The sequence below is a fragment of the Poromitra crassiceps genome (assembly GCF_964638095.1).
Source record: "Poromitra crassiceps genome assembly, chromosome: 20".
Lineage (NCBI taxonomy): Eukaryota > Metazoa > Chordata > Actinopteri > Beryciformes > Melamphaidae > Poromitra > Poromitra crassiceps.
Genome location: NC_139637.1, coordinates 24,716,930 through 24,738,424, shown reverse-complemented (window position 1 = coordinate 24,738,424; position 21,495 = coordinate 24,716,930). Strand labels below are relative to the sequence as shown.

Here is a 21,495-nt window from a genome sequence, read left to right as displayed (position 1 = left end):
TTGACTATCCTCTTTGCTATCAGATCTGCATGGATTTGCTCATCCTCTACATAATGCTGTATGTAGTCTGTAATAATTCACATTAGCCTGTGTGTTAATGAATATAATGTATTAAAATACAGCCTTTTGAATGCAGCCAAACTGCCAGAATAGCAGTCGAAAACTATCTATAAATATTGCTGGCCGTGTCGACCTTCAAAAACGCATGCGCATGCCAAGAGAGCAGACGATTGTGCGCTGCGCATGCCAATAGAGCAGGCGAGGCCACGCGGCAACCGAGCTGCGTGCGGCGAGCCCGCGCAGCATACTTTCATAAGCAGATTTCTCCTTAACATTCACACACGTTTAAACTCTGTGCACCATTTGATCTCACGTCCAAACACAGGAATCCTCATCCTAATCTATCACAGACTGTCCTGATGTCCTTCCATGTCAGTAATGTAACTCTCTCATCACATATATACTCTCTGTACCACAGCTTATAATGTAACTCTCTCATCACATATATACTCTCTGTACCACAGCTTATAATGTAACTCTCTCCTCACATATATACTCTCTGTACCACAGCTTATAATGTAACTCTCTCATCACATATATACTCTCTGTACCACAGCTTATAATGTAACTCTCTCCTCACATATATACTCTCTGTACCACATCTTATAATGTAACTCTCTCATCACATACATCTTATAATGTAACTCTCTCATCACATATATACTCTCTGTACCACATCTTATAATGTAACTCTCTCATCACATACATCTTATAATGTAACTCTCTCATCACATATATACTCTCTGTACCACATCTTATAATGTAACTCTCTCATCACATATATACTCTCTGTACCACAGCTTATAATGTAACTCTCTCATCACATATATACTCTCTGTACCACAGCTTATAATGTAACTCTCTCATCACATATATACTCTCTGTACCACAGCTTATAATGTAACTCTCTCCTCACATATATACTCTCTGTACCACAGCTTATAATGTAACTCTCTCATCACATATATACTCTCTGTACCACAGCTTATAATGTAACTCTCTCATCACATATATACTCTCTGTACCACAGATTATAATGTAACTCTCTCCTCACATATATACTCTCTCTGTACCACATCTTATAATGTAACTCTCTCATCACATATATACTCTCTGTACCACATCTTATAATGTAACTGTCTCATCACATATATACTCTCTGTACCACAGCTTATAATGTAACTCTCTCATCACATATATACTCTCTGTACCACATCTTATAATGTAACTCTCTCATCACATATATACTCTCTGTACCACAGCTTATAATGTAACTCTCTCATCACATATATACTCTCTGTACCACAGCTTATAATGTAACTCTCTCATCACATATATACTCTCTGTACCACAGCTTATAATGTAACTCTCTCATCACATATATACTCTCTGTACCACAGCTTATAATGTAACTCTCTCATCACATATATACTCTCTGTACCACAGCTTATAATGTAACTCTCTCATCACATATATACTCTCTGTACCACAGCTTATAATGTAACTCTCTCATCACATATATACTCTCTGTACCACAGCTTATAATGTAACTCTCTCATCACATATATACTCTCTGTACCACAGCTTATAATGTAACTCTCTCATCACATATATACTCTCTGTACCACAGCTTATAATGTAACTCTCTCATCACATATATACTCTCTGTACCACAGATTACTGTACTGTACAATGTATCAGTGCTAACTTCTCTGTGATGATGTCAGCTCTCTGTGCGTCACGTAAAACACTATCAATCTCTTTCTCTTCTGAATAACTGTATCCACGTTACACCTCTTCCTCTCATGAGACCTCCAAGTTATAATCCATACGATTTCACTTTTCTTCTCTTGGGTGACACCTATAGCCATGAGGGGGAATTGCAGGTGAGATCCAAAACAGTGTTATTATGTGACATTAGTCAGTTTGCTATAGTAACCACCCGTAATGCTGCTAGCAGAGACTGGAAAAAAGTAGCTTGTTATCCTGTCATGCTAACCTAGCTAGCGAGGGCGCTAACGCTAGCGTCAATGTTAGCGTTACTAAAGTTGTCAGAGGTGTCACCGTCGACCCAATATTGTTAGCCAAGATTTGAGTGCCATGGTATTCCCAAATATTGCGTAGTTTCCAATACCGTGCCGTTATTCACATGCCAGTGCCTAAGTTTAAGCTCAAACACAGCCTTCTTCGGCTGTGTCATTTCGGGTTCAACTGCTCCACAGCGCCAGATGTATCGGTTCGGTGCTCAGTGGTGCGAGGGTGTAACTGCACTTTACAATTTAGAGCGTCGGCTGCACTTCCTTGAATATCGTGGATATAAGATTTGATCCAGTTACTTTAGCCCTTTTCTTTTATCCTGTACACTTTCATCTGCCCATTTATCGATGTGATCAAACCAAATTGGTGTGACAGAACTCAAACCTTTGGTCTACTGCTCCCATGTTCAGACCACCAAGGTTTTGGATCAGAGTCTTGTTGCGTTTCCCAACCAGCAGGTGACGTCATTCCAAGATGGCCGCCCTGTGAATATGGTCTATTGACATAGCTCTGTTGGTGCAGTGAGCTTGTGTGTTGTTGAGTGGCTGTGAGTGACCTAGACAGGGTTAGTTAGGCACATTGGCCTGGCTGGTTGTGATGATCCTCTGGTGGTGGACTGCCTGATGTCCTGGACCCCCACTGAGGCCCCATCCGCGGCACGTTCCAGTTCAGGGTCCGTTTCTGTTTTTCGGGCCGGCTCCTAGCTACTACTATTTCTATGAATACAGAGGGACCCCATTCAATGTGTCACACACCCTCATCGTCATATCTCACACACTCTCTGTGGCTCCTGGCGTCACATGGCCAGACTCCCTACTCTTCTTCTGGGACCTCATCATCACCCTCTGGCACCTCTCTGTGTCCCTGACTTGTTCTGTCTTGTCCCTGTGGAGATGTTTCATGTTCAGCACAGGATCAGAGCTGAGAAGATGTGGGGACTGATGGCGCGGACGGCGAGGACAAACGGCGTCTTTGTCAGGGACCGCCACACGGCCGGGGCGGGAGGGGAGGGGTTTGAGCGGGAGGGGAGGGGTTTGAGCTGGAGGGGAGGGGTTTGAGCTGGAGGGGAGGGGTTTGCGGAGGTTACGGTGGTGGTGACAAGGGAAATGACCACGGAGGGAGAGTGTGAAATAACGCCGGGCTGACGCACCCAGCTGTAAAAGGGTTGCCAGTCTCTCTCTCTCTCTCTCTCTCTCTCTCTCTCTCTCTCTCTCTCTCTCTCTCTCTCTCTCTCTCTCTCTCTCCCTCTTTCTCACTCTCTCACTCTCTCTCACACACACTCTCTGTCTCTCTCCCCCTCTCTCTCTTTCCCTCTCTCCCTCCCTCTCTCTATCTCTCTCCCCCTCTCTCTCTCTCCCCCCTCTCTCTCTCTCCCCCCTCTCTCTCTCTCCCCCCCCCCCCTCTCTCTCTCTCTCTCTCTCTCTCTCTCTCTCTCTCTGAGTCACGATTCCATTCTCACACAAAAGCCCCCTCAGAAAGAGTGGTCTTTTTATTCCTCGGTGGGCTGAGTTGGAGCTCATGCAGCTCATGGTGGTGATTGTTTCCATAGGCCTGGTCTCCATGTTCCTGAGCTCTGCTCTGGATCTGGAGGACAGCCCCACTCAGACGACATGCAGACAGACGAAGATCAAGCTGCTCCCAGGAAGAGGGAATGGTGAGGGGGGTGTTACAGTGCTGCTGTAGACTTGAAGTGCCTCCGTTCTCCTACAGACAGGGTTCGGAAGGACCTCATTCATACTCACAGAACTAGGAGGAGTTGGCTTGTGGACAAGAAGAAGGCTTGAAAGATTTTGATAGATTCTACATGGATTAAATTGAGGGGTAAATGCTATGCTAGGGATAAACTCGAGCTATCCAAACTGAATGAAAAGTGGACGTTGAGAGATGATGATGCTTCCATGATAGGAAAGTGAGGCATCCAATCCATAGCTTTCAAGGGGCGTTACGTGCTGCCGGGAACGCCCACCTGACGGTCAAAAAAAAACTTGTTCATTCCGCTGCCAGCCGAGTCGACTAGTTTCTCACGCTGTGTTTGTTCAGCCAAAATGCCGGATACCTGTTGTGCTATCGGTTGCACTAACCGACGAGGAGACACGCCTGGCTTGTGCTTTTACAGAATCCCGTCGGAGAAAGAAAACTCAGACAGGAGGAGGTTGTGGATTTGTGCGATTAGACGTGGTTCAGTCGCTGGGGAGGGCAAATGGCTTTTTTTCTACCATCAAAGTACACACGTTTTTGCGGCCAACATTTCATCAAAGGTAAGCTCAAGTAACGTTAACGGGGTATTTTAATCATTATTGTAACGTTACTTGAGCTTACCTTTGATGAAATGTTGGCCGCAAAGACGTGTGTACAAACGGCTGAACAAACACAGCGTGAGAAACTAGTCGACTCGGCTGGCAGCGGAATGAACAAGTTTTTTTTTTGACCGTCAGGTGGGCGTTCCCAGCAGCACGTAACGCCCCTTGAAAGCTATGAATAGAAACCTCCAAACACCACAGTGAAGTGAAGTCCCTCCCACTGCTCTTCTGCCATTGGTCTACTTTGGTCTTATTATTATTATTATTATTAGTATTATTATAGTCACCTGAGTTATGGTTTCCCGTCATGGCGCCGCACCACTCAGACGATGGCTGTAACTCAGACACACACACACACACCCCGTCCCCTACACACACACACACACACACACACACACACACACCCCGTCCCCTACACACACACACAGACACACACACACACACACACACACACACACACACACACCCCGTCCCCTACACACACACACACACACACACGCACACACACACACACACACACACACACACATACCCCTACACACACACACACACACACACACACACACACACACACACACACACTCGGCGTGCTGCCCTGAGAGAGACCACCTGTCCCTCACCTGTCCCTTTGTTGTTGCCCCACGACCACCATTTTTGATCTGCCTGGCACCCAGACGCCATGCAGGGGACGTCTGCTTTGATAGGCCTGTATATGAATTTCCATAACTAAAGTATTAACAGCTGGGCACGCATACGGCAAAGTGTCTTAAAGGGGATTATGGGACTAACCATACCATTGTTTCCTTCTAGGAATTTGCGACGACGCTGACATGCAACAGCGTATGTGTTCAGTTATACATGGATTAACGAGGAACTACACCGAATCTATCCAATTGTGTGCGCGGGGATATATCTGGATCACTTTAATCCCGACCTGGAGTCTCTCTAAACAGGAGCTATTGAGAGGCGGGGCTGAGAGGAGAGTGAAGTGTGCGTGCTGCGCGGGTGCAGCTAGTCCGTGCTGCTGCTGCTGTTGTTATTGTATGCTGAGCCGGGGCCGGCCGGCGCTTAGAGGAAAAACCTGTTCCTTAAAGGCAGACATGTTGTGGGGTCAACGAACGCACGAACGCACGCACGCACGCACGGCATGCTGCAAAACATGACTGATCCCCTCCGCTGGGCACCGGGGGGAAAAGATAGCATGCATGAGAGAGGCGTGCATGATGCATCTAGGCCAGAACACTTAACGCTTTACATAAGGAAAACAGCTCGACAACAACAACCACCACACGGCCCCTTAACCTTTCTGCAATGATTCATGCTGTTTGCTTTGTGTGTCCCCTCTCTACCCAGAGCCGTTTAGAGAGAGAGAGTGGTGTCAGCGGAGGAGCAAAATGCCTGACTCATTAGCCAATGAACAGCCAGGAAGGGGTCTTGCGCTACTTTTGAATGCTAAAATAAAGCTGATAATGTACAATTTGATTAAAAAAAAAAAAAAAAAAATGTTTTAAAGGTCCCAATTCGTGCAGCTGTAACCTCTTAAAAACGTGTGTCTCTGGTCCATAAAACATGATTCTGGATTAATTTGTCGAAAGTATAGCAACCCCGTTTGTTGTGACGGAGTTCTCACTTCCTCATCTCGTCGCTTCCCAAGAACGGTCTGTTTCTATAATATATTCAGAACTAACAGTTCCCATTGGCCGCTGAGGGAGAGCCCGCCCCAGGCTCCCAGCGGCCAATCAGATTAGCGTCTGTGGACCAGCACGCTAGGTTTGCGAGTTATCGTTAACTTAACGGTTACTACGCTAAAGAGGACATCTCAAAATGCCTAGACTTACCGAATGCACCTCTGCAGTTGCTGGATCACGTACAGTTGGCGTCGCTCCAGCTAGAAGTGTTAATTTTGTGGCTATAGACAAAATGGTGCAGGTAGCTTGTGTGAGAGAGACCCGCGCAGTATGCGTGAGGAAGCTCGTGACGTCCCAATTCCCCGTCTGGGCAAACGAAGCGTTTGGGGGTGTGGCTTGAAGGAGACTGCAGGGGGAAGCTGGATAGGGACAAATCCAACTGTGGCAGTTCTGAGCTTGTGACCACTCATTACAGGGAGGGCTGACAGCAGTATATATGCATTTACAAGTAAAAACAGCTTTTGCACGGAATGGGACCTTTAAGTACAACACAAACTGTCCATTTTGCTGCAACTCGACAGTGCTGCTTAATCCAGGACCTTACTTCCTGGAACTCTTGAGAGTAAAAAAACTGGTCCGTTGGAGTGAATGGAGATGTCGCAACTCTTCTAATATACACAGCTCTGGTGTCCCATACCTATGTGCATGTACTGTTAGTACCAGTACCTTCTGCCGGGTCAGATTCTAAAGTGGTACTGAAACTAACTGTAGATGTTGACGGTTTCGTTTATATCTCCCGTGTCTTGTTGCACCCAATGATTGCTTATTTTTTCCCTTCCATTATTTATTGACTGTGTCATTGCTCACAGTGGCTTATAGCCAGGGAAACACACACACACACACACACACACACACACACACACACACACACACACACACACATACACACACACACACACACGCACACACACACACACACACACACATGGGCCAGGAGAAGTGGAGTGTGTGTGTGTGTGTCTTGTCTCTCCCTGAGCTGCTGCACGGCTCAGTCCAGCTCACTTGTTTGGCTGCTATCAAATGGTGAGAACTCCTCATCAGATGGCGTGGGTGTCCGCCTGGGTGACCGCCTACTTCCTGCTTCAGCACTGTACCAGAGAGTTTCATCCACCATTTATTTTCCCATAGACATTTCGTAAAATGCTTATAAAAAATAGTTTTTCTTTGTCAAACCAAACGGTTCAGATATATTTAGAATCGGGAGAGGCCATAGAACATTTCACTCGCACCAAAACTTAAAAAAAAAAACTACATCGAATAAATATTTTCTTTAAATCCACAATCTTTTTACGTTTTGGTCCTAGTCAAATGTTATGCGGTCTCTCCTGTTTCTAAATATATCTGAACCGTTGGGTTTGAACGAGTAAAACTATTTTTATAAGCATTTTACGAAATGTCTATGGGGAAAATAAATGGCGGATGAAAACCTCTGGTACAGTGCTGAAGCAGGAAGTAGGCGGTCACTTTGCCTCTCTAGTATACACCCCTGCTCCTCCCCCCCTTCACCCCCTGCTCCTCACCCCCCTTCCAGCTTGTGACTCATCCACTTATTGTATTACAACCCGGGGCAGTGATACCCTGGATAACTTACCACCATCACGGGTGGGAGCAATAGAGAGCCGCAGTAACGAGTCCGGAAATCATCGATGCTAACGCCCCTGGTTCCATACAGTTTTCGCCTATGGGAGTTTTGAATGGGTTTTTGGCGCGATGCTTCTAATAATCTCTCTGGGCAACGCTGGCTTAATCAAACGCGAACCAGTGTTTAGTAACATCATCTTCACACATGAAGACCACTTTTATGAGTTTTGAAGCTTTTACATGCCGTTAAACGGGCGGCTAGCTAGCAAACGGCTAAATGAGACTACACTGCTGAGTCGATGTGGATATATACGTCAATAACGTCACCACTTCAAAGGGCGAACACGGAAATTCTCTTTCCCTCACCTGGTTCAGCCCCGTTCAGCCCGAGGTAATCAGTGCACACATCAACAACAGTCCAGGTTGAGTGCTGACGTGACGTGAAGCCTATGCGACAGTGTGTAGTTCAGGATTAGCTTAGCTCGAGCATTTTACTTCTAGGGCTCGCATTTACGCTACAAAACTCATGAAAGTGGTCCTCATGTGTGAAGATTATCCCGCTGAACCTTGGTTCGCGTTTGATTAAACTTGCGTTGCCCACAGACATTATTTGAAGCATATCGCCAAAAACCCATTCAAAAATCCCATAGACAGAAACAGTGTGGAACCAGGAAGTTCGGGACTTCCGCATTCAGCCTACAAAAATACGTCATCCCTGCGGCTCTCTATTAGGATTAGTGATAAGGGAAAATATAGTTCTTAAAATACCGCCGCTGATAAGGGCAATAATAGCCCGGGGCTAATAATAGTTTGTGTGTGTCGAGGACGAGGAAGCAGAGAGGCTTCTAATAACAGAGAGAGAGCTCATGGTTTACTAACAACATGGCTCCTCTCCATGAGAGTAAACACAGGGATTTGAGGCTGAGCAGCCATCATGGCCGACGGCCAACAGTTATATATCAGGAAATCCATTAGCGGTGTTAAATGTTGATATGTGTGGCATGCAGGCCCTAAGGCTTTTAAAGGGACAGCTCACCCTAAAATCCAAAATACATATATTCTCTCTCACCTGTAGTGCTATTTATCCATCTGTATCGTTTTGTTTTAGTTGCCTGAGTTTTGGAGATATCGGCCACAGAGTTTCTGCCTTCTCTCCAACACAATGGAACTGGATGGCACTCGGCTTGTGGTGCTCAAAGTGCCAAAGAAATACATTTGATAAACTCAACACCAATGTCTCTTTCCAGAAATCATGACTCCGTTACTCAAGATAATCCACACACCTCGTTATGAGCAGTTTCATGTAGAAACTATTTTCTTTTGACCGAACTACACCTGCTAGCTGCTAGCTAGTTGCTACATGAGACTGCAAAAGAAAATAGTTCCTACATGAAACTGCTCACAACAAAGTCTTTGCATTATCTTGAGTAACCGGGTCATGATTTCTGGAAAGAGACAATACTGATGAGTTTTTCAAATATATTTTTTGTTTGGTGCTTCGAGCACCACAAGCCGAGTGCCATCCAGTTCCATTGTATTGGAGAGAAGACAGAAACTCTGCGGCCGATATCTCCAAAACTCAGGCAACTAACACAAAACGATATAGATGGATAAATAGCACTACAGGTGAGAGGGAATTATGTATTTTGGATTTTAGGGTGAGCTGTTCCTTTAAGGACACTTTTTGATCTAGATCCCATTGAGCTTTAGTGCAACCTGTCAAAAAGTTGACATGTATATCCAAACACGATGAATACTAGGTGGTGGTGGACAGAAGTCCATGTGGAAAATGGGGAAAATAGAGTCGGCGCACTTGTGTGTGTCTGTCCGCTGCTGGCAGAAAGAGGGTGAATGGCTGCAGGGCAAAGTTCACCATCGCCCCCCCGGCTAACGGTCTTGTTAGCACACTTGTTGTCAGCGAACTCGAAAACAGCAACGACACAAGTCATGTAGTACAAGCCCACGGCGGGCGTGCGGAATGCCCTGCTGGAGCAAGGCGGTACTTCACTCACTCATCAGTAAGGGGTGACAGCTTCCACATGCTCCCCCGCCTGCTCAGCCTATTGCGTGGAAAGAGCAGGTTGCCCTAATGCAGTGTGTCCACTCAGTCGTTGTTTTGATCGATCATTCTGATCGATCATTTAGTAGCATATCGGCAGCGGCAGTGAACGTTTGATCTGATCCATTTGGAGAGGGGGCGCCATTTTTAATAGCATCCGTGTGCCGATCACACTGACCTCAGGTTCACCACTGCGTTTGGGGAGGTTGACTTCCTCCTTACACACTGTGCGTAGGAAGAAGGCACAGCATTCTATTGACACAGTAAAGATAGCAGCATAGATACGGTTACAGCAGCGCGTTTAGCTCTGTCTCATTTAACAGCTCATTGTCATGGTTAAAGCGCAGGGTGTTGGTGTCTCACACAGCATGTCTCGTTCTCACTGCGGATGATGTCAGACACAATAGAGAGAGGCAAAGTGAACGTCACTTCCTGCTTCAGCACTGTACCAGAGTTTTTCTTCTGCAATTTATTTTCCCATAGACATTTCGTAAAATGCTTATAAAAACAGTTTTACTTGGTCAAACCCAACGGTTCGGCTATATTTAGAATCGGGAGAGACCATAGAACATTTCACTCGGTCCAAAACAAAAAACAACAACATTGACAAAATATTTTCTTTAAACCCGCAGTTTTGGTCCGAGTGAAATGTTATGCGGTCTCTCCTGTTTCTAAATATATCTGAACCGTTTGGTTTGACCAAGTGAAACTATTTTTATAAGCATTTTACGAAATGTCTATGGGAAAATAAATGGCGGATGAAAATCTCTGGTACAGTGCTGAAGCAGGAAGTGACGTTCCCCTTTGGCTCTCTATAACAAGACCCATGATGTCACTTCACACAAATCAGTTAGCCTCTCATCTTGCACCTTCAACAAAATTCTCCCACCCACCCCATCCAATATTTATGAATCACATTTCCGACAGTCTTTGTTTTGGTACGCATACCTTTCGAGAACAGGACGACACGGAGATGAACAGGACACCGCAAATCCTACCCGCAAACCGGACGGGACACTTTTAGCACATCGTGGCACTTCTGGTTGTTAGTTATCTCACCATGCGTTGAAACTCAACACCCCCGGGCTTTCATCGCGGTTGAAACGCTGCGGACGTATCAAGCTTCACAGACATGCTGCCTGTCACACGTGACGATGCTACCTACCTAACCTGTGATGAGGTAGGTAGCACGTGACGATGCTACCTAACCTGAAGTTGGCTCCGGAGGCGGATGTGTTTCACGCATGACTTCAGGATCAGCCCATCCATCCTTGACTGAACAGCTGATGGATGACCAAGAGCTAAACTTGTGTTGAAGCAGTTAGCAAACTGCTCTCTCATGCTTCTTCTGTTTAAACTAAGAACCTGTTGCTCTGGTTTTCTGGTATTGACCTGTTAGTATGCAGGGCAGTAAAAAATCAATACTGTGTGTATAGTTTACGTCCTCCTAAACTTTAGGAGATAGAACAGAAAAGCACAGCTTTGTAGTAAGGCTGCAACTAACAATTATTTTCATAATCGATTAATCTGTCGATTGACGATCAGTTTATCCAAAGCCCAAGATGACGCCCTCAAGTGTCTTGTTTTGTCCACAACTCCAAGATAATATCAGTTTACTGTCATACAGGAGTAAAGAAACCAGAAAATATTCACATTTAAGAAGCTGGACTCAGAGAATTTAGACCTTTTCTCTTAAAATTGTACTCAAAACTATTAATCGATTATCAAAATAATTGTTGATTAATTTTCTGTTTGATCTAGTTTCTACTGTGCCCTGTCTCCTTCTTCTGCTGCTCTGGTCTGACTATCTCCTTCTTCTGCTGCTCTGGTCTGACTGTCTCCTTCTTCTGCTGCTCTGGTCTGACTGTCTCCTTCTGCTGCTCTGGTCTGAAAGTTTCCTTCTTCTGCTGCTCTGGTCTGACTGTCTCCTTCTTCTGCTGCTCTGGTCTGACTGTCTCCTTCTGCTACTCTGGTCTGAAAGTTTGCTTCTTCTGCTGCTCTGGTCTGACTATCTCCTTCTTCTGTTACTCTGGTCTGAAAGTCTCCTTCTTCTGCTGCTCTGGTCTGAAAGTCTCCTTCTGCTGCTCTGGTCTGAAAGTTTCCTTCTTCTGCTGCTCTGGTCTGACTATCTCCTTCTTCTGCTACTCTGGTCTGAAAGTCTCCTTCTTCTGCTGCTCTGGTCTGAAAGTCTCCTTCTTCTGCTGCTCTGGTCTGAAAGTCTCCTTCTTCTGCTGCTCTGGTCTGAAAGTCTCCTTCTTCTGCTGCTCTGGTCTGAAAGTCTCCTTCTTCTGCTGCTCTGGTCTGACTCCTTCTTCTGCTGCTCTGGTCTGAAAGTCTCCTTCTTCTGCTGCTCTGGTCTGAAAGTCTCCTTCTTCTGCTGCTCTGGTCTGAAAGTCTCCTTCTGCTGCTCTGGTCTGAAAGTCTCCTTATTCTGCTGCTCTGGTCTGAAAGTCTCCTTCTTCTGCTGCTCTGGTCTGAAAGTCTCCTTCTTCTGCTGCTCTGGTCTGAAAGTCATGGTGGCATCATGGTTGCCATACTGCTAAACCTAAGTTTACTTACACAAGTTGTTGAGATGCTTGTGTTCATCTTGTTAGTTAAAAGTGGGTGGTGTCTGTGGGCTCAGTGAGGCGGTGTGGTTCAGACACGATTGTGATGTCATCAGTGATGATGTAAAAAAAACGACGGCAACGGCTCCAGTGAATTATTTATTGCACCGGTGGTGCATGATGTCATCAGTGACATCACTTGAGCAATTGTCATGTCATCAGTGATGTCACTTGAGTAATTGTGACCCTTCTTCATCTTCTTCTGTGGTGTTTTATGTCAAGTTGGCATCCTTTATGTTGCATTACCGCCTCCTTCTGGATTTATCCATCCACTGTTTCCCTACATCCTGTAACATCCGATCCTCCTCTCACACTCTCCCCGTCCTCCCTCAAGAGCTCTCTCATCATCAGTGATCCTTCCTGGCTGAGGCTTTACACAGTAAAAGTGGTGGGAGTATAAGTAGGGAGAAGAGGACAAGTGGCACATCATTTCCAGAGTCTCCTAGTATAATACAACCCGGCCAGCGTGAGGAGCCAACGGAGAAGCCAATGTGATTGGTTGGGCTAATTCACCCAATCGTGTGCTCTAGTTGCAGCCATGCTGTCATTGCAGCTGTGCCTTCCCCAGCTCAGAGGGTGTGTGAGTGGGCAGGAAGTGGAAGGGTTAATGAGGACACGTACAGCTGGGAGGTCCCTCCCTCTGTCCAGCTGGGAGGTCCCTCCCTCTGTCCAGCTGGGAGGTCCCTCCCTCTGTCCAGCTGGGAGGTCCCTCCCTCTGTCCAGCTGGGAGGTCCCTCCCTCTGTCCAGCCAGACCACTGACAGACAGCTCATTGGTGCACTCTGTATGTGATGCTCAATACAGTTATTATGACGTTAAGTAGGACATTACACCCACTGCAAAATCATTCAATCAATCAATGGCAGCTGCATCTGCTGATGCTGCTACTATAGAGACAGTCCGCATGTCTGGGAACGCCCACAAAATGTTAAACGGCTGGCGCGCGAGTGGGGTAAAACCGCCCATATATCTCATGGGCTGACTCACCAAAAGACGGTGCTGCGGCTCTAAACTACAGGTTTGGGGATTCTAGAGCAGAACACAAGACGTCTGCTCAGATGTGCGTTTACTGCGGTGGTTAAATCCCCGATCGTGTCTACCTGGGCTGGGCTATCAGCTAAATTCTAACTTTGCTGAATGGATAGAACAGGGTTTTTTTACCCCACCCTGACCCCGCCCCCAGCCAGGCTGAGCCAGCTAAACCAGCGTCTATGACGAGACGTGGCCTCAACCTATACTACAATTAATCATATTCCACTACTACTTTTTTAAGAGTAATACTACTACTGTTACTACGACACTAACAATACTATTAGGGCTGCAACTAACGATTATTTTCATAATCGATTAATCTGTCGATTATTTTCTCGATTAATCGATTAGTTGCTTGCTCTATAAAATGTCAGAGAAAATGGTAGCAAATGACGATCAGTGTTTCCCAAAGTCCAAGATGACGCCCTCAAATGACACAGGTCCTGGGCCACAGACTCGTTCCACACATACTTGCTTCAAGAGGAGTTGAAGGTCCTCTTTGTAGGAGGGTGTCAGAGTTTGTTTTAGACCGTGTCAGGAGAAGTGCTCGACTCACAGGGAGCCATGTGCTCCACGAGGAGCATTGCTAAATCCCTAGCTATGAAGAAGGGAGAAGGAGGCCTCACATAAAGATCTGCCTTTTGTAGCCCTGTTGAACGTTTGCCAGTCAGGACGAACGTGACCGTTGGGATATTGAAAGAGAAGGATCAATGAGCATTATAACCAGTGTTGGGGTGTAACTCATTACAAAAGTAACATGTAATATATTACTTTTAGCAGTAACTCAGTAATATAACTTATTACTTATAGGATTTCAGTCATATTATACCAGTTACTTTGTCAAGTAACTCAAGTTACAAATTGAGTTACATTTTATGAAATCAAAGCACATATTTAAACAGATACAATCATTTCCTAATCAAACTGTGTGTTTTTATGCAAATAACCACTACAGATGACAATAACAAAGGAAAATGATAACATTTAGAATTTTGGACGGTTTAACACTGACTTCAAGGCGGGTTGACATTATCTTTCGGGATGGTTCCGGGGCGGCGATGTCATTCTGCTGCTGCTGTTGTTTTGGTGAAAGTAATGCAAAAGTAGTGTAATAAGTAAGGAGTTACTCTACACAGACAGTAATATTGTAAAGTAACGTATTACTTTCAAATAGGGGTGTCACGATACACTCAGTTCACGATACGATACGTATCACGATACTGGGTTCACGATAACGATACGATACGATACGATTTTAACAATATTTTTTTAAACTTGAATAATGACAATATATGACTGGAAAAGTAGTATTTTATTTGAAATGCACAAATACAAAACATGCTGTTGTGGGAAATTGTTATTACAATAACAACTAGAAAAAACATGAGATTGGAGATAAGGCTTATCTTGAAATAGAATGAGTTACACCGTCACTTAGATTTACTTTGAACTAAAAGGTTTCTCAGCAGTATAAATTCTCATTATGCATCTTCAGTTTTTCTTCAAACTCAAACAACAAGACTTTTCTTAATCTATTTTTTATGCATCTTCAGTTTTTCCTGTCAAGTAAACAGTTTTGCCAGAAACTCAATTGAATGGTTTCTCTCCTGTATAACTTCTCATGTGTCTCTTCAGAGACTTGTTCAACTGAACTACTTTCCACACATTGAACTTCAACAAACAAAGACGTTTCTTAGTCTATTTTTTGAATTTTTTTTTTTTTTTTTTTTTTTTGCGATATGAGATTTCATCTCAACGATACATATCGTGACGTTTTACTATCGCAAAATTTCGTGGGACGATATATTGTGACACCCCTACTTTCAAATGAAAGTAACTAGTAATATGTAGTATATTACATTTTGAAAGTCACTTTGCCCACCACTGATTATATAACCCTTTGATTTGTGGAGGGGAAACGGTCAAATTAGCAGAACGGAGTGGATGGTTTTTAAGAGGTGGTTATTGTTTGCTTTGCTCAGTCATTCTTGGATGGCCGGGTTGATTTTTCCTCATGTTTGGAAAACATTCATGGTCCAGTTATTCATTTAGGATCTGTGTTTTTTCTGACAGATGTTGCGGCCCGGAGGAATTTTTCTCCAGCGTTTTCACAGAGATTTACCCCGCAGGCCTCGCAGGTCTCCTGAGACCAATTTTGGTTTGGCCCAAAAGCCACGAGGAAAAAACACGAGCTCCGCTTCCAGATGGCAACGACCCAAGTTGGCAAAGACACGGCACCCCACCCCCACCCCCACCCCCTCTGCTACATTCACATCTTTATAAGGAATGGCCTCGTTCTTATGTCAATAAGTGCAGATTTTTAGCAACCCGCGATTTGATCAGAACCAGTGCGACGAAATCTCAAAGTCTATTTTTACCGTGAAATGATCAGCGATTGGGGGGCTCTGACGTTGATCTCTCTGGAAGACGTCTTTGGAAAGCGAGTCCAGATGCCTGTCAGAGGTCAGCTGTTGGAGAGTTAGCCCCCATGTCAACAGCACAGCCAGTCCCCGGAGCCTTTGTTTTGGCGTCGAGGAGAGATAGCTGCCTCTCTGGTTCTCTCAACTTTCACCCTCTGCTAGGATGATGCTGAGGGCTGCTGGTGGTTGGTGGGGAGAACTCCAGCATCATGTATACGTTGATCTTATCGCTCACTGAGCTCACCGAGGAGCTCCCGGTCAAATCCAAACATTGATGACCTGCTCAGCATCCTCTTGTTTGATAAGCGATAGCCTGGAATATCTCAATATCTCTGGTAGGGTTGTCAAAAGTATCGATAGTATCGAAAAGTATCAATACTGAAAATTTGAATCGGATACAATACTCATTTGCAACAGGTATTGAAAGTATCAATACAACAAATTTGAAATGGATACAATACTCATTTGCAACAGTTTCGATACATCAGTGCTTTCTTTTAATGAAGAATCACAGATTGGGGAATCTGTTGCTTCAACAAGCTAAACGTGTTCTGATGGCTAGAGCAGGGCTAATCTGCTGTGTTCTGATAGGCTGATGGCTAGAGCAGGGCTAATCTGCTGTGTTCTGATAGGCTGATGGCTAGAGCAGGGCTAATCTGCTGTGTTCTGATAGGCTGATGGCTAGAGCAGGGCTAATCTGCTGTGTTCTGATAGGCTGATGGCTAGAGCAGGGCTAATCTGCTGTCTGAGTTCAAAGTTTGATCAGGTCTAGATTATGGAGAAGTGTGCGTCTGTCCGTCCATCTGTCTAACTTTATTTTTATGCTTCTTGATGTGTCATCATCCCCCCCTTCCCGTGGTAAAGAAAAATGATATCGAGTATCGATATTTTCCTGGGTATCGGTATCGAAGTAGAAATCCTAGTATCGTGACATCCTTAATCTCTGGCCTATCAGCGCTTAGGTAGGGACCGCTGTTACTGTACCGAAGCTTCGGAAAAGAGACTCGGACTGACGACGCCTCCGTCAGGTTAGATGCTATGAAAGCATCCCTTACTGATGGATAGATAGGACATAACCTGTGGGCACACAGGGTTCCTATGATGAATGGATAATAATGATCTGGCAGAGAGAGAGCGAGAGAAGCCTGATCTGATCTGATCTGATCTGATCTGATCTGGGCACGTGAGCATTCCTGCGTGCCTGGCCTGTGCGTGAGGGAACCGACCCAGGGAGATGTTCAGAAGAGCATGGACGCCTGGACGGATTTGCTGTGTGTTTGCCGAGCCCAAAGAGCCTTTGCCTCTCTCTCTTTATCACACTATCCCCTCTGCCTTACTCCGTGAAACACCTTGCTGAGAGCCGCGCCTTATAAGCCAATGTTTAGACTGCTTTCAACTTGACCGCCAAAGAGGTTCCTGCTTAAGTAAATGTTGAGCGAGGCTCGCCTGTGAGAGCCCCACGGCCCCCCGAGGTATAGGAGGAACGTTCAGGAGACATCAGCGGGGAGCCAAGTCCCGCTCATTAGCTATATGAAGACCAGCGTCGGGCAAGTTACTTTCAAAATGTAATAAACTACATATTACTAAGTTACTTTCATTTGAAAGTAATACGTTACTTTACAATATTACTGTCGGTGTAGAGTAACTTGTTACTTATTACACTACTTTTTGCATTACTTTCACCAAAAATAACTGCAGTAGCAGAATGACATCATCGCCCCGGAACCATCCCGAAAAATAATTGAAACCGTCTTGAAGTCCTTTGTTATTGTCATCTGTAGTGGTTATTTGCATAAAAGCACACAATTTGATTAGGGAATGATTGTATCTTTATTTAAATATGTGCTTTGATAAAAAAAAAAAAAAAAGTAACTCAATTTGTAACTTGTGTTACTTGTCAAAATAACTGGTATAATATTACTGAAATCCTATTGGTAAATGAGTTATATTACTGTGTTACTGCTAAAAGTAATATATGACATGTAATCTGTTACTTTTGTAATGAGTTACCCCCCAACAACACTGATGAAGACAGAGTGGCATTCTGGACATGGAGATGATAAAGTAGGCTCTTCTGCTGTCTTTGCACCCGGGTCCCATCCCTCCATCTGCAGAGAGGAGGAACATCAGAGTGGTCTGTGCTGGATTAGCAGGACCGGAGCGGAGTGATGAGAGAGCAGACACAACATGCTCCAGGATCAAAGAGCTGCCAATCCAAACGGACTCACACACACCAAGTTTCTTCACAAGCCTGCCTGAAGCCTTCTGTCTCTCATCTCCAGGCCGTGTAGTGACTAAGCATAGAACTTGGCATTATCGCTAAGCTTTGTTCTTCATGAATTCTTCCCCACACTTTCATGTTACTTTCGTATTGGGCTGCATTGAATTGTCGTAAAATTGTCGTTCAGCGCCCCCTGTGCGGCCCGCACTGGAATTGCATTTTTTTTTTTTTTTTTTTTTTACAGTGCACCTGAACCTGATGCAAGATACCCGCTGAATAAGTGTCCAAATGTTCATGTTATTCTGGCCAATACTCCACGTCTTCTGTTATAGCATTTCAGTCTGGAATATGGAATATCTTTCAATAATCTTTATGACTAAAAGGCTAAAAGTAAATCTCATGTGTAAGAAATGACATTGAAGTAAAAATTTAAATAATTAACTCGGTTTTGGATTTATTTAGCTTCAAGAGTGCATTTTTGTTCTTGTGTGACGCTCAACACAGGCTTTGATCATCCCGGGCCACTTACTGATACTTATGCTTAAATTAACACACTCATATTCTGGTTTATTTCAAGAAAAACATTTTGGCTCGTGGAAATTCTAATTGGCTGGTAACTTTAAAATCTAGCAGCCATATTGGCAGGTGGTGAAAAAAGTTAATTTCAAGCCCCTGCAGGGAGAGCAGCTGGTGACATAGGAGTGAGTGAGGATCAAAGGATCAAATATTGGTGGTTAAGACTTAAGACTGAATAATGACATCACAACTGTTCATTTAAAATGTGTTATTCCTCTAAACCTGGCTTCAAATGCCCAAATTTTTCACGCCGGCGCCGTTCGGCCCTCAGCAAAATCTGGCCCTCCGGTAGCGAGGACATTTTTTCCGTGGCCCTCTCTATCATCAACGTTGCCCATCCGTGCTTTGGGGGGTTCCTAATGTTTTCAACAGATACGACACTTTCCATTTACAAATGAATGGGCATCCCAGCTGTGATTGCGTTTTCCTGTGTTTTTTCACTCAACACAAAATACACCAAACCCCAAATGTGGGACCTCCTAAGCTCTGTATAAGTATACACAACGCTTGTTGCCAAACCACCCAGTTCAATTTTGGTACGCATGTCTTAACTCGGAGTGAAATCTGGAATACCAACGTGTGCTCTCAGGGGGGGGGAGTTGGATTGGCTGAATGTAAATTGAGTGCTTTGCTGAGAAGCACGATGCTGCTGCGAACTGCAGGTGGCGCTGTATCTCAGACAGGCCACTTAACCAAGTTATATCTTCCTCTGGTTCAGCGAAGCGCCATCTGTTATAGGGATTAATGTGATCAAGCTAACATCAGAGGCATTCAAGACTAGACTAGAGTGTCATCAGACCTTCACTGGTGGTCTGTTGTGTGACGTTATATCAGGAAGTCTGGGGCTCGTCAATGATTGACAATGATAATTGACAATGATAATTGAGCGATGACGGTGCGACACAGATTCATTGTGGCAGTTGGGTAACGATTACTCAGCCAACAGCTGACATCTTTGGCCATCTGAGTGCATGTAAAGAACATTCTCTTCGTAGATCCTTACACCTGATCTTCAAGAACCCGATGACGAGATGTTTGTCTGACACCTCCTGACAGCTTTGATCTCGAGGGCTTGAAAGTTGACTTGACTGACAGACGGGCCATCAGCCATTCTCTGTCATCCCGCATCACGGAGGAAAGGAAAAGAACATCCCTTTCCCCCGACTGACCAGAGGAGGCACTAGTGCAGCGACCGGGACACAATTACCCTTAATCCGGGTTCCCACCCGCAGACACGGCCAAAACACCTGCGACCCTCGTGTTGGTGGTAGCCAGACGCCTCCACATCTTGACATTTTGGATGTTCTGTTGTTAGTTCCTGAGTAATGTTGTCGCTCCCTTCCTGCATTAGCTACATCTGGGACTGCTATTTAGGTGTACTTCCTGCTGCACCTGCAACACATCCAGTGTTTCCCTACCGTTCTCCAGGCTTGGCGGGCCCGCCAGGCCAACGACGCCCCCGCCAGGCCAGAAAAAAAAACAAAAAAACAATTGTTTTGTTTTTCCTGCTCTCCCCAAAATTTCAATAAACCTTTATGGCATATTATTACAATACAAATGTACTGATGTTGACAGTAATAGCATTTTGCTCTTAGGAGCATTGTGGCAGCGTACGGCGCCGTTCCAAAACGTGTCAACGTGTGTCGTTGCCTGGGAAACGCACATCCCATAACACAACCGTTCGCATGGCATCCCATAATAGTACGATGATACTTGGGATGCCATTGCGAACATAGATGCGAAACAGGTTAGCTAAAAGTTGAGCGTCGCCAGCGAGGGGCCACCGCCGTTGCGGGTCGGGGTCGGGGTCCGTTTCGAAAAATCCCTCCAGGCCTTAAAGGAACACTTTGCCCATTTTCAACCAGCTTTGTATCATTAGAACATCAGTAGTATATCAGAAAACTGTAAACGGTTTTGAAGTCTGTCATTTAATTTGACAGTTATTGAGTGTTAAAGGGTGGACCAGTGACATCACTGGTCCACACTAACTCAAATTAATAACTCATTAACTCAAATCAACTCTCAATAACTGTCAAACTAGATGAATGATGAATAGTTTGACAGTTATTGAGAGTTGATTTGAGTTAATGAGTTATTAATTTGAGTTAGTGTGGACCAGTGATGTCACTGGTCCACAATTTAACACTCAATAACTGTCAAATTAAATGACAGACTTCAAAACCGTTTACAGTTTTCTGATATACTACTGATGTTCTAATGATACAAAGCTGGTTGAAAATGGGCGGAGTGTTCCTTTAAAAAGTGTTCTAGGGGGGAAACACTAACATCAGTGTGTTTATTTGTTTACTGCTCTGCTCCTAATGTAGTTTAGGTCATTTAGTTCTCAGGTAGAATAGGAAGTTAGCCAGGCCACAACACAACACCACACCACGCCACGCCTCAGAGATCTCTCTGCCTCTGTTCCTGTGGTGCTCGTAGGTGTTGTGTTTCAAGCACAGGTTTGTTAGATTGTCTCTGTGTTGTGACAACAAAGACCTTCTCTGTGTGTGTGTGTGTGTGTGTGTGTGTGTGTGTGTGTGTGTGTGTGTGTGTGTGTGTGTGTGTGTGTGTACAGTGTCAACCTCAGCTCAGCTGCCATGATCAGCCTACACATTTCAAGCCAAATACAAACTGCCATCATCATCAGCCTACATATGAGGCTCCTCCGGGTGTTGTTTTGGTCCACTTTCATTTTGGTGGGTTTTTTAATCAGCAGGTCGCATTCCTCTCTGGCAGCCATGTGTAGATACACTCTGTCTGTCCTCCTCCCCCTCAACACATCATGCTCCTCTCCACTTCATATTGCTAGCTTGTGTTCACATTGAAATGACTGCACACTTGCTGTGTGTGCGTGCGTGCGTGCGTGCGTGTGTGTGTGTCTGTGTGCGTGTGTGTGTGTGTGTGTGTGTGTGTGCG

General features: G+C 44.9%; 1 protein-coding gene across 1 annotated transcript in view; it reads left to right on the top strand.

Annotated features, from left to right (window-relative positions):
* The window catches only part of LOC310795135 (adenylate cyclase type 6-like), a 54,981-nt gene that overhangs the window by 6,348 nt on the left and 27,138 nt on the right, over positions 1-21,495 (top strand). The window lies entirely within an intron of this gene.